This window comes from Bison bison, unplaced genomic scaffold, assembly GCF_000754665.1.
Source record: "Bison bison bison isolate TAMUID 2011002044 unplaced genomic scaffold, Bison_UMD1.0 scf7180017864241, whole genome shotgun sequence".
NCBI classification, from domain to species: domain Eukaryota; kingdom Metazoa; phylum Chordata; class Mammalia; order Artiodactyla; family Bovidae; genus Bison; species Bison bison.
This window is the reverse complement of record NW_011494813.1, coordinates 1213156-1223616: the sequence shown is the minus strand read 5'-3', so window position 1 is coordinate 1223616 and position 10461 is coordinate 1213156.

Here is a 10461-nt window from a genome sequence, read left to right as displayed (position 1 = left end):
AAATCGTGATCAGCAGAAGTGAGCTTAAGTCGTTGCCAACGGGGTCCTTTGCAGGCAGAACCCTAAGACCAGTCCAGTCTTTTAGACAACGGCTGTGTGACGTCGCCAGGCCACCATTATTATTATTATTTTTGGAATGAACAGGAAGTCTCAAGATGATAATGACTGTGTTTCATGTGTTTGTTTTCCTTCATTCCCATAGAGTTTATTAATTCTTGTAATTAATCTCTAGCAAGTTGACACCCTTGCAACTTCAAGGACTGACAGTGCTGTATTTTCTCATGTTTTCTAAGTTTCAGCTTTGCAAAGCCTGTGTGGCTCTTTCATGGTGTGTGTATATATACAGCCCTTTTAAAAAGGCATTTTGAAATCTCCATCAATTGGAAGTAGAGGATGTCTGATTGTTACAGTAAAGTCATGTGATCAGGTCTCTTTGTTAAAGTCACAACGACCGAATTGTTGGTCGAATTTTAAAATGTATATCTGAGGTCTTTCCTTACGGAGACCTATTTATCCAAAAAAAAAAAAAAATCATAGATTTTCTACCTGTGAATTTTGCTGCATACAGAAAGTGCCCTTTCCTAAGAAAGTTGCTGTGTTTCATTTCTTTGGTTGGACTTTGATCTAGAATACATAGCAGCTCTGCAAAGAAACAGTTTCTAAAAGTGAGAACTTGTGCACTTAAAAACGTCCCTGTTTTTGTGCCAACTATGATTAGCAAGGGGGAAAAAATCTTACACTATGGAATACATACGGAAAGGTGTAAAGATTCTTTTGAAAGTTTTATTCACATTGTAGAACAGCAAATGACATTTTTACAGTATTTTTTTGTAAAGCAAACTATTTTGTGCCTTGAATTTGGTAAATGTGTATTAGTGAAACGTTGTAAAAGTGAACTTCTACCTCTGTATCTAAATGTATACCATCCACTTGTAAATTACTATAAACTATTATGTGATTGCTCTCTTTTTTAGAATGTCTTGTTTAAATAGCGGCCAATGTTTTAGGCTATTCAAATAAGCCATCTTTTACTAATTAATTGGGAGATTTTATAAAGGAGTGATTAAATTTAAAGACAACTTACATACAAATGACTGTGTGATCATTAGTTATCAGCAGTGTTATTGGGACAGACACTGTGTCCTTATTTTCTTTGCCATATCACTCAGTAATGAAACATGTTTGAACGGGCTTGTGTTCAGGGACACTGGTAGGTTAGGGAGCCCTGCACTCACATTTCCCATGTTACCATCTTCCCAGATTAGATACTTTATCATGGGCTTGTTGGTACTAAAGGTGGGGAAATAGAAAGAACCCCATTACCTGTGTGTTGTCTGGCTGCACCACAGATGAGTTCTGCCATGTATCCACACATAGGAAAGTACTGCCTCACCGCTAGTGTCCCCAGCACTCGTCTTAAGAAATAGCTTTATTCAGTGTTTAAATTTCTTTGTATAAATGATAACTAAACTTGAAGCCACTGAGGCACTGACTATCTCTTATTTTCCATTTTGGATTTTAAGTACAGTTGACCCTCAAACATCATGGGGGTTAGAGGATCAACCCTCCATGTAGTGAAAAATCCATGTATAATTGATAATCAGCCCCCTGTATCCATGGTTCCTCTGTTCCCCCAACCCCCATCTACTGATTCCACCAACCATGGATTGTGTAGTACTATGGAATTTACTACTGAAAAAAAATTTGTGTGTAAGTAGATTGGCACAGTTCAAAACATACGTTATTCAAGAGTCAACTGTGCTTTGAAGTAAACCTCATATAACAACATGAGGTGGAGACGTATTTTCAGGGGTTCTCCAGGTGTGCCTGTCAGTTAACTCCTAGCACCCTCCAACCATCCTATGAGATATCTGTTCCAATAAAGCAAGTCTGCCCTACATTTAATTTCATTCTCATATGTTGTAATTTAAACCTTTTTCTATTCTTGTTTGTTGCCCTGACAAGGGTGTCTGTCTCTAAATTCAATAAACAAAATTTAGTTAACTTTTTGGTATAAGTCTTCAATTCCCATGTCCCGGCCTTAGTTCAGTTACCTCTGTGACTCTTCCTTGAATGTCATCCAAATTCTCTTTCCCATCTTTAGCTGTGAAGTTGGGAAGGGGACTGAGTCAGAGCAAGCTCAGGGCTGCAGGATTCCTACCTATTGCACTGCTTGACTTCAGTCTCCTGTTCTTAAGCTATAGGTACATTAATGATGCTCTTCTCCCCAAAAGTGAACTCTATTCTAGTCAACCCTGCCCACTTCTGTTGATCATTTAAGTAACTGCCAAGGCTGCTTTTCTGGCTGATTATTCATTGACACCCCCAATTCCACTTTGAGATTAATGCTGACTTGGAATACGTTACCTTTTTCCATTGTCTGGCCCTTTCAGGCACTGTTTAGGGCAACTGGGCTCAAGGCTGACCCCCTAGGGAGGCCACTTCTGTCCCCTAGCTAGAACTGGTTCTCTCTAACCTCTCAAGCAGTTTAATAATAATCATATTGAGTGGAACCCAGGAATCAAAAGTTTCGAAGGCAGCAAAGATAAATTCCAACTACTGTTTCCCCCTCGATCTACCAGGTCTGTTGTTCTGTCACAAAAGATTAAATGAGCTTGACAGGATTGAATTACATAAAGCCAGGCTGGTGGGTGGGTTTTTGTTGTTGTTTTTAAGTATCCTGTTTCCTTGAAAGGCTAACAGCTTTCAAATTTTTCCCCAAGTTGAAGAAAAAAAGTCAAATGTCTTTTTCAAAGTTTTCTTTTCCAACTGGCAGAAAGAATTTGAAATTGGTGTTGACCTGAATCTTGGAAATTTGCTTTTGCCTCCAACAAAATATAAAATCAGTGGGGGCTGGTTGGGGGGTTGCGGGTGTAGTCCTTTCCATGCCAAATTTATTGCCTGTGTCTGATTAAAAAGAGTAGAGAAAGCAAGGCTGTAATGGGCCAGAAGTGGCTGGGACGGGGCGGGGAGCATAAAGCCAGCATTTGTCCACACTCAGTTAACAGATAAACCAGGCATCTACTAGGCCCAGGGACTCAAGTAGCATACAGTTTGCACGCAAGTTCAAATACATGTACCTTTCTGGGCATATACCACAGATTAACCTCAGGTGTGATAAGGTCTTAGTGAGGTGGGGAGGCACCTGAGATAAGCCCTGCAGGTTGGTGATGCAACAGATGGAGATGAGGGTGAGAGCGTGATGCTGCAAGGGATAAATTAAATGATCAGGAAAGGCCCAGGGGTTGAAAAACAAATATAATATTCATCATGCCTGAAACAACATATGAAGGGAGTGCCATGCAACCCCATGACAAAAGGCCCATTTTGAAAAGAAGCCTTCATTCTGGGAGGAGGAAGGGGTGCTTCATTTGATGGAGAGAAGAGGGAAGCCCAGGGAGGTTTTTTTTGCAGGGAAGTGACAGGAGCAGTGTTGGGGAGTTAAGAGCATCAATCAAGTTGTTGTAAGAATTTTGAGCTGCTGGGAGCCAGGAGAGCGGTCAGGAGGGAAGCTGTGGTGCTGAGCGGTGACGGGCCTGAGAGCCAGCCTGGCAGTGAGACTGGAAAATAACACAGTGAGAGTTTAGGAGGTAGGAGAACTCTGTAAGACCGAACAGCTGATTGCCCACAAGATCTGGCTTAGGCTCGAGTGACTGGAGCCTCTGGAGTCAAAAGCCAGGTTGTTTTTAGTTTTGTTTTTACTTTTTAATTTACTTTTATTTTTTTTTTATCTTTGGGCCATACTGTGTGGCATGTGGGATCTATTAATAATTCCTTGACCAGAGATCAAATCCGTGCCCTGTGCATTGGGAGTACAGAGTCTTAACCACTGGATCTCGAGGGAAGTCCCTGTTTTTATTTTTAACTTACAAAATTTTTTAAATTGAAGTCTAGTTGATTTACAATGTTGCATAAGTTGCAGGTGTACAGCAGTGATTCAGTTATACACACCTATATATCTTCTTTTTCATATGCTTTTCCTTAACTGGCTGTGTGGCACAATGGAGAGCACATTGGACTTCTAGCTGGCCTAGATGTAGTTATTCATATGATTTTCCATTATACACTGCTGTGCTCAGTCATGTCCGACTCCTTGAGACGCATGGACTGTAGCCTACCAGGCTCCTCTGTTTATGGGATTTTCCAGACAAGAGTACTGGAGTGGGTCACCATTTCCTACTCCAGGAGATCTCCCCAACCCAGGGACCAAACCCGCATCTTTAGCATCTCTGCGTTGGCAGGTGGATTCTTTACCACTGTACCACCTGGGAAGCTCAGAAGACATTGAATATCAGACCTAGAGATTATCATACTAAGTGAAGTAAATCAGACAGAGCCAGGTCATTTCTAAGTGGGAACAGCCGAGCCAGCAGGGAATCTAAGAAAAACTGCATTCGAGCTGACACTCCATTTCCAACAGAAAGTGGGACATTAGCCCTGGCCCCCAGGAGAGAAGTGGGTGCTGGGACTGTGGACGGAAACTGGGAGTGGGGAAGCACAGAATGAGAAGGTCCAGGGCTCAAAACCCGGGGAACATGAGAGAGCAACTGAGGGGAGAGTCGTAAAGGGTGACGTCTGAGCAAAGTTCCAACGGGAACTTCCTCCTCCCAAGGAGAAACCAGACTAGAAACAATTATCTCCTCTGCCTGGACCTAATCTCCAGTCTGAGTCACACTTAAGAAACCTCCGTCTGGCCCAAGAAAAAGAGTCTGTGTGGCCAGCCCTGGGGCAGAAGCCCAGAAGGTGAAGGGCAGTGTTAACAGATAGCACATGGTGGCTATCTACCGGAGTATTTGGGCTCCTAGTAACTGAGTCATTGTTGAAATGACCAGAGGAGAATTTCTATGTGAAGGCTGGAGACTGTGGTCTGACCATTTTGTTGGCTTGGCCTCAGAAGCATGACTTGCTTAAATGCATGAGGCCATGTTTCATGAGAACCCGGGGGAAAACCAAAGTGCTTTCCAAGTATCACCAAATGGATACTTGTTAGTTCAAGTGAACTCCTTGTGACTTGCCAAAAAAGATGGGACAGAACCAACTTCTATCAGTCTGCTCAACGAGACAGTCTCCTCTCTGGTTCCCTCAAGTACTGAACTCTTACACAAGATCTACTCCAGGCAGGTCCCCAAGATCAAGATGAACATCCGGGGACTCCCCAGTTCTCCCAGGATTCAAGGCCAGAGCTGTCTGTGACCACAGTCCTAGGTACTCTCTCGTGACTCTTCCTGGGCCTTGCAGTTTCTATCATACAACAGTGCTTAACACATTTCCCTGTCTCTTTGGACAAGTATTGAGGATATGTAGTCATGAATTCTACTCACTGGGTCTCTAGTTCTCATTTAACTTGCTGCATTTCTGTAGAGCATTCCCAAGATGTCTTCCAAGAGCTTCCAACAAGCTTTTCAGCTGTCAAATGTTGAAATCTTTCTAACCACTCACCGAAAGCAAGAGAACTGATTAGCAAGAAAAACAAAGCATCTTCAGCTTAGATTCTACGTTTGAGGTTTTCCTGTCAAGGTGATTTAAACCATACTGCAGGGAGAGATGTGTGTTCACAACAGCCATGAAAAATGCCCCCTTGCCTTGCCCACACGTCCTGGGTGGTCCACCTGGATTCGTCTGCAACCTCCCCTCCCCCACAGAGAAGGAGCCTGGCTCCTCCTTTCCAGCCCTCTGCCTGTACCCAAGCTGTCACCCCAGCTAGCCTGGTTCTGTAAAGGGCATGTGTGATCCAGGAGGCCAATGGGCAGGTTGGAATCCTGGCAGCAACACAGGCATGTAGCATCCTGAAGCCATAGATTCCCCATGGAAGCTCAACGTTGTGTGGATCAAAATGTGTCCCCCAACCCCCCAAAAAAATAACGTGCTGAACTCCTAACCCCCTGCTGCTGCTGCTAAGTCGCTTCAGTCATCTCCGACTCTGTACGACCCCATGGACAGCAGCCCACCAGGCTCCTCTGTCCACGGGACTCTCTAGGCAAGAATATGGGAACGGGTTGTCATTTCCTTCTCCCCTAACCCCCTGGTTCCTGTAATTGTGACCATATTTGGAAATAGGGGCTTTGCAAATGTAATCATGATGAGTTTGTATTATAAGAAGGGACACCCTCAGTCCAATCACTTGGAGTTCTTCTGAGAAAGATGGAAACCTATGGGGAGAAGATTGTGTGATGACAAAGGCGAAAATGGGAGGGACACGGCTACAAGCCAGGGAATGCCAAGGATTGCCAGCAAGGACAGTGAGAAAGAAAGGAGGAGCAGATTTCCCCCCAGAGCCTAACAAAAAGGAATCAAGCCTGTCAACACCCTGATTTCAGATTTCTAGCCTCTGAAACTGTGAGAGAATACATTTAACCAAAACCATCTATAACTTCTTTTATCTTATGATTTAATATAGAATATAAACCTCTCGGTCAAAAATACATAAAAGGGGGACTTCCCTGGTGGCTAAGACTCCACACTCCCGATGCAAGGGGTCTGAGGGCGATTCCTGGTCAGGGAACTTGATCCCACATGCCAAAACTAAAAGTTCACATGCCACAGCTAAGACCTGGAGCAGCCAAATAAATAAATATATTTTTTAAAGAGGCAAAAAAAGAATTTCCCTGATGGTGCAATGGTTAAGATTCCATGCTTCCCCTCCAGAGGGCATGGGTTCGATCCCTGGTTGGGGAACTAAGATCCCACATGCTGTACATTTATTTATAAATGATGTGTTTTATTTAGCGCACAAAAAATCGCCTTGTATATGTATTTAAATTTCACTTCATTGTATATATTTTCTTTTTAATATTTATTTGTATTTATTTATTTGGCTGTGTCAGATCTTAGTTGCAGCATGCAGGATCTTTGTTACATCATGTGGGATCTTTCCTGGATGCTCCCAAGCTTAACTGCCCTGTGGCAAGTGGGATCTTAGTTCCCAGACCAGGGATCAAACATTCGATCCCCTGCATTTCAGATCGGATTCTTAACCACTGGACTACCAGGGAAGTCCCTGTGTGTTTTTTCATTAGGTACACAAAGAAATGTACTCATCGTAGATTTACTCTTTTTAACGTGTGAACTATTATTAAAGTTTACTCTCATTCCTAATATTAAAAAAAAAAAAAAAGCATCCAGTCTGTGACACTCTGCTAAGGCAGCCCAAGGAATGGAGCATATCAGAGTCTGCTGACATACAGCCTGTGATCAAAACCAGGTCTGCCTCTCACTGGCCATTTATCCTCGGCCTTTTCCTTAACTTCTGGAAGTCTCAGTCTCCTCAAGTATAAACTGGGAATAACAGTAGTACTGATCTCAAGAATATTGTGAGGAATATTCAAGCGGACTCACGTAAAGCACTCAGTATTGTGCCTGCTACCAATTATAAATGCTGAAGAAAAGGCATTAGGTTGAATTATAACAAAATGCTGTGACAATTATTTTTACTTACAAAAAAGGCAATTTCATAGGGTTCAGCCTAGCAGTAATGATAGTCATGGTGGTAAGAACAGAGGCCTTGTTTGTAATGCCGTTTGGTTTTTCCAAAGCAATTCTCAGCTCTCTGACCCCAACTGGGGGTCCTACAGTTCAGTTTCAATTCTGACACCTCTCAAGGTGACCACAGACCCGCAGGTTAAAGGCTAAGTCCCACAAGACTGCCCCCACTTCAGATGCCAGCTGCAAATGGGAGCCCTGGGTTACCCACACATCTGTCCAGCTGACTCCACAGTCAGGGGTTCCTGCAACACCCCCTTGGGGTTGCTACTTCGCTGGAACTCATAACTCAGGTAAACACTGTACTTAAGATAACAGTTTATTATAAAGGATACAAATCAACAGCCAGATGAAAAGGTTGCACAGATGAAGGATGCAGAGGGGAAAGGTGGTACCCTCTCCAGACACACCGCCCTTCCAGCATTCAAGGTGTACGCTCACCTGAAGGCTCTCCAAATCTCATAGTTCCAGAATTTTCACCCTTGGCTATTCTCCTGAAACTACCACAACATTGTTCATCGGCTAACCTGCTCAGAAGCTCAGTCCTGTCCAGCTCTTTGCGACCCCATGGATTGTAGCCCGCCAGACTCCTCTGTCCATGGGGTTTCCCAGGCAAGAACACCAGAGTGGGTTGCCATTTCCTTCTCCAGAGGATCTTCCCAATCCAGGGACTGAAGCCATGTCTCCTGCATTGGCAGTCAGGTTTTTCACCACTAGTGCCACCTGGGAAGTCATACAAAATAAAAAGTTAAAAAAAAAAAAATTTTTATTCCTTGGCAGTCCAATGGTTAGGACTCGGTGTTTCTACTACAGAGGGGTTCGATCCCTGGTCAGGGAACTCAGATTCCCCCAAGCTACATGGTATGGCCAAAAAGAAAAAGAACTTTTATGGTGGTTTTATTATGTAGGCAAGATTGACTAAATCATTGGCACTGATGAATTCAATTTCCATCACCTCTTCCTACCCAAGAGGTTGCTGGTGGGAGGGGATGAATGGCAGTTGAAACTTCCAACTCTCTAGGCAAGGACAACCCCCTCCTTGAAACCATCTAACTGCCAACTTCGAGTCAACTCATTAGCATAAACTCTGGCTTAGTTGAAAGGGGCTTGTTATGAATAACGAAAGACACTTCACTCCTGAAATTCCACAGGTTTTAAGAGTTCTATGCCAGGAACTGGGGGCAAAGAACAAATATATATGTCTTTTTATTATAACACAAAAATCTGTTGTTGTTTTGTTTGTTTTAGTCACTAAAGTCCTGTCTGACTCTTTGTAACCCCATGGAATCTGCTATGTTGCAATTATTTGTACATCTGAGGTCAACCGTCCTATTTATTCATCTCAACCGTCCTAGTCCTAGCAGATCAAATAGAGCCAAGCACACAGTTAGACGCTCAGTTAATGTTGACTGAATGACCTTTGTGTTTTTCACATCTTACCTGGTGGCCATCTCATCCGTGCAATAAAAAGGAACTTTCCCAAATCTTGTGCTCATTAAAGCAGTTGTTTTCCTGCTCTATTGCTTCTAAAGGAATTATGAGGACAAAGGAATTTTGTATTCACGTGCCCTTGGTAGACTTTACTCCAATCAACCTCACCAGTACATAAGGTTCTAAAGACGAGAAAAGTTTGTGAAGCACCTATAGATGCTGTTCCACCGATGCTGGCCCTCCCAACCCCTCTGAGTATCTCACCAGGCTTGGAAAGTCAAGAAAGAAAAACAAAAGTTAGCCACATTTTGTAAAAGATGAACATTAAGGCAGACACAGAGAAGTTGAATCGGACCCCTAACACATCATTTTCTTCTGTCTTGAAGTGACAATGGAAAGCTTATCTTTTTCAGGGGAAGAAGAAAAAGAGAAAGAAGAAATAGATGCTTCTATTGTCCAGAATCTGACTTTTCATTTTCTATGGCTTTGGTCTGACTTTGGCAACAGCATTGTCAGACTTTTCTGGGCGCTACAGCAAGATGGATGCTAGAGGATCTTTGCCACATTCCCAGGAGGGGACCGAAGATGCTTTTCTCATGACAGCCTTTGGAGTCCAACTTGCTGCCCTCAGCATTCCTGAAGCAGCGGAGGGAGATTCCCCCCACCCCTGCCCTGCCCCCTCAAGCCATCTCCCCCAGCCCTCGGCAGAAGGTCCGGAGCCCGGAGGCAGGCAGGGCAACTCACCGCTTTCTGTTTGGGGGAGAAAACAGAGGCTGCTCCAGGGGTCGCCCTGGGCCCCTCAGCCTCCCCCAAAGCTCGCCAGGCTGTGGGGAGCTTTGTGCTTTATTAAGATTCTGTTTAGCTTGTGGTTAAGAGCCAAGGCTCTGGGGCCAGACAGCTTGGGTTCAAATCCTGGTTCCACCACTAACTGTCTATGATGTTTGTTAATTTTTAACGTCGCCGTGACTCAGTTCGGTTCACCTGAGAAGTATGCAGGATGGGGGTGGATACCTGGGACAGACCTTAGTTTATGTATTTAACAGACACTCATAGTAAGTCTACCGATGTGCCAGGAATTATTCTATGCACTTTCCAAGTGTTCCTCTTTGGAATATTATCATTCTTCTTATCTATAGCTACTGAGGTGGTTGGTCTCTTTATACAGGTGAAGAAGCTGAGGCTCAGAAAGGCTTAATAACTTGCCCAAATTCACATAGTTAGTAAGAGCTGTAGCTGGATGTTGACTGCTGCCCAGTCTTCTGTTAGATGCACAGCCTGTCAAAAGACCTTCCATCACATGGATGCTCTTAGGAAGTGAACTGAGCTGAGGCTGAAGATTTGGGTTACTGTGTTCTAGGCACATGGTGTTAGAAGTGTTAGCTACTACTGTTACTATGTGCGTGCAGGTGTGCTAAGTCACTTCAGTTGTGTCTGACTTTTTGTGACAAGGAAATGGCACCCCACTCCAGTACTCTTGCCTGGAGAATCCCATGGACGGAGAAGCCTGGTGGGCTACAGTCCATGGGGTCGCAAAGAGTCGGACACAACTGA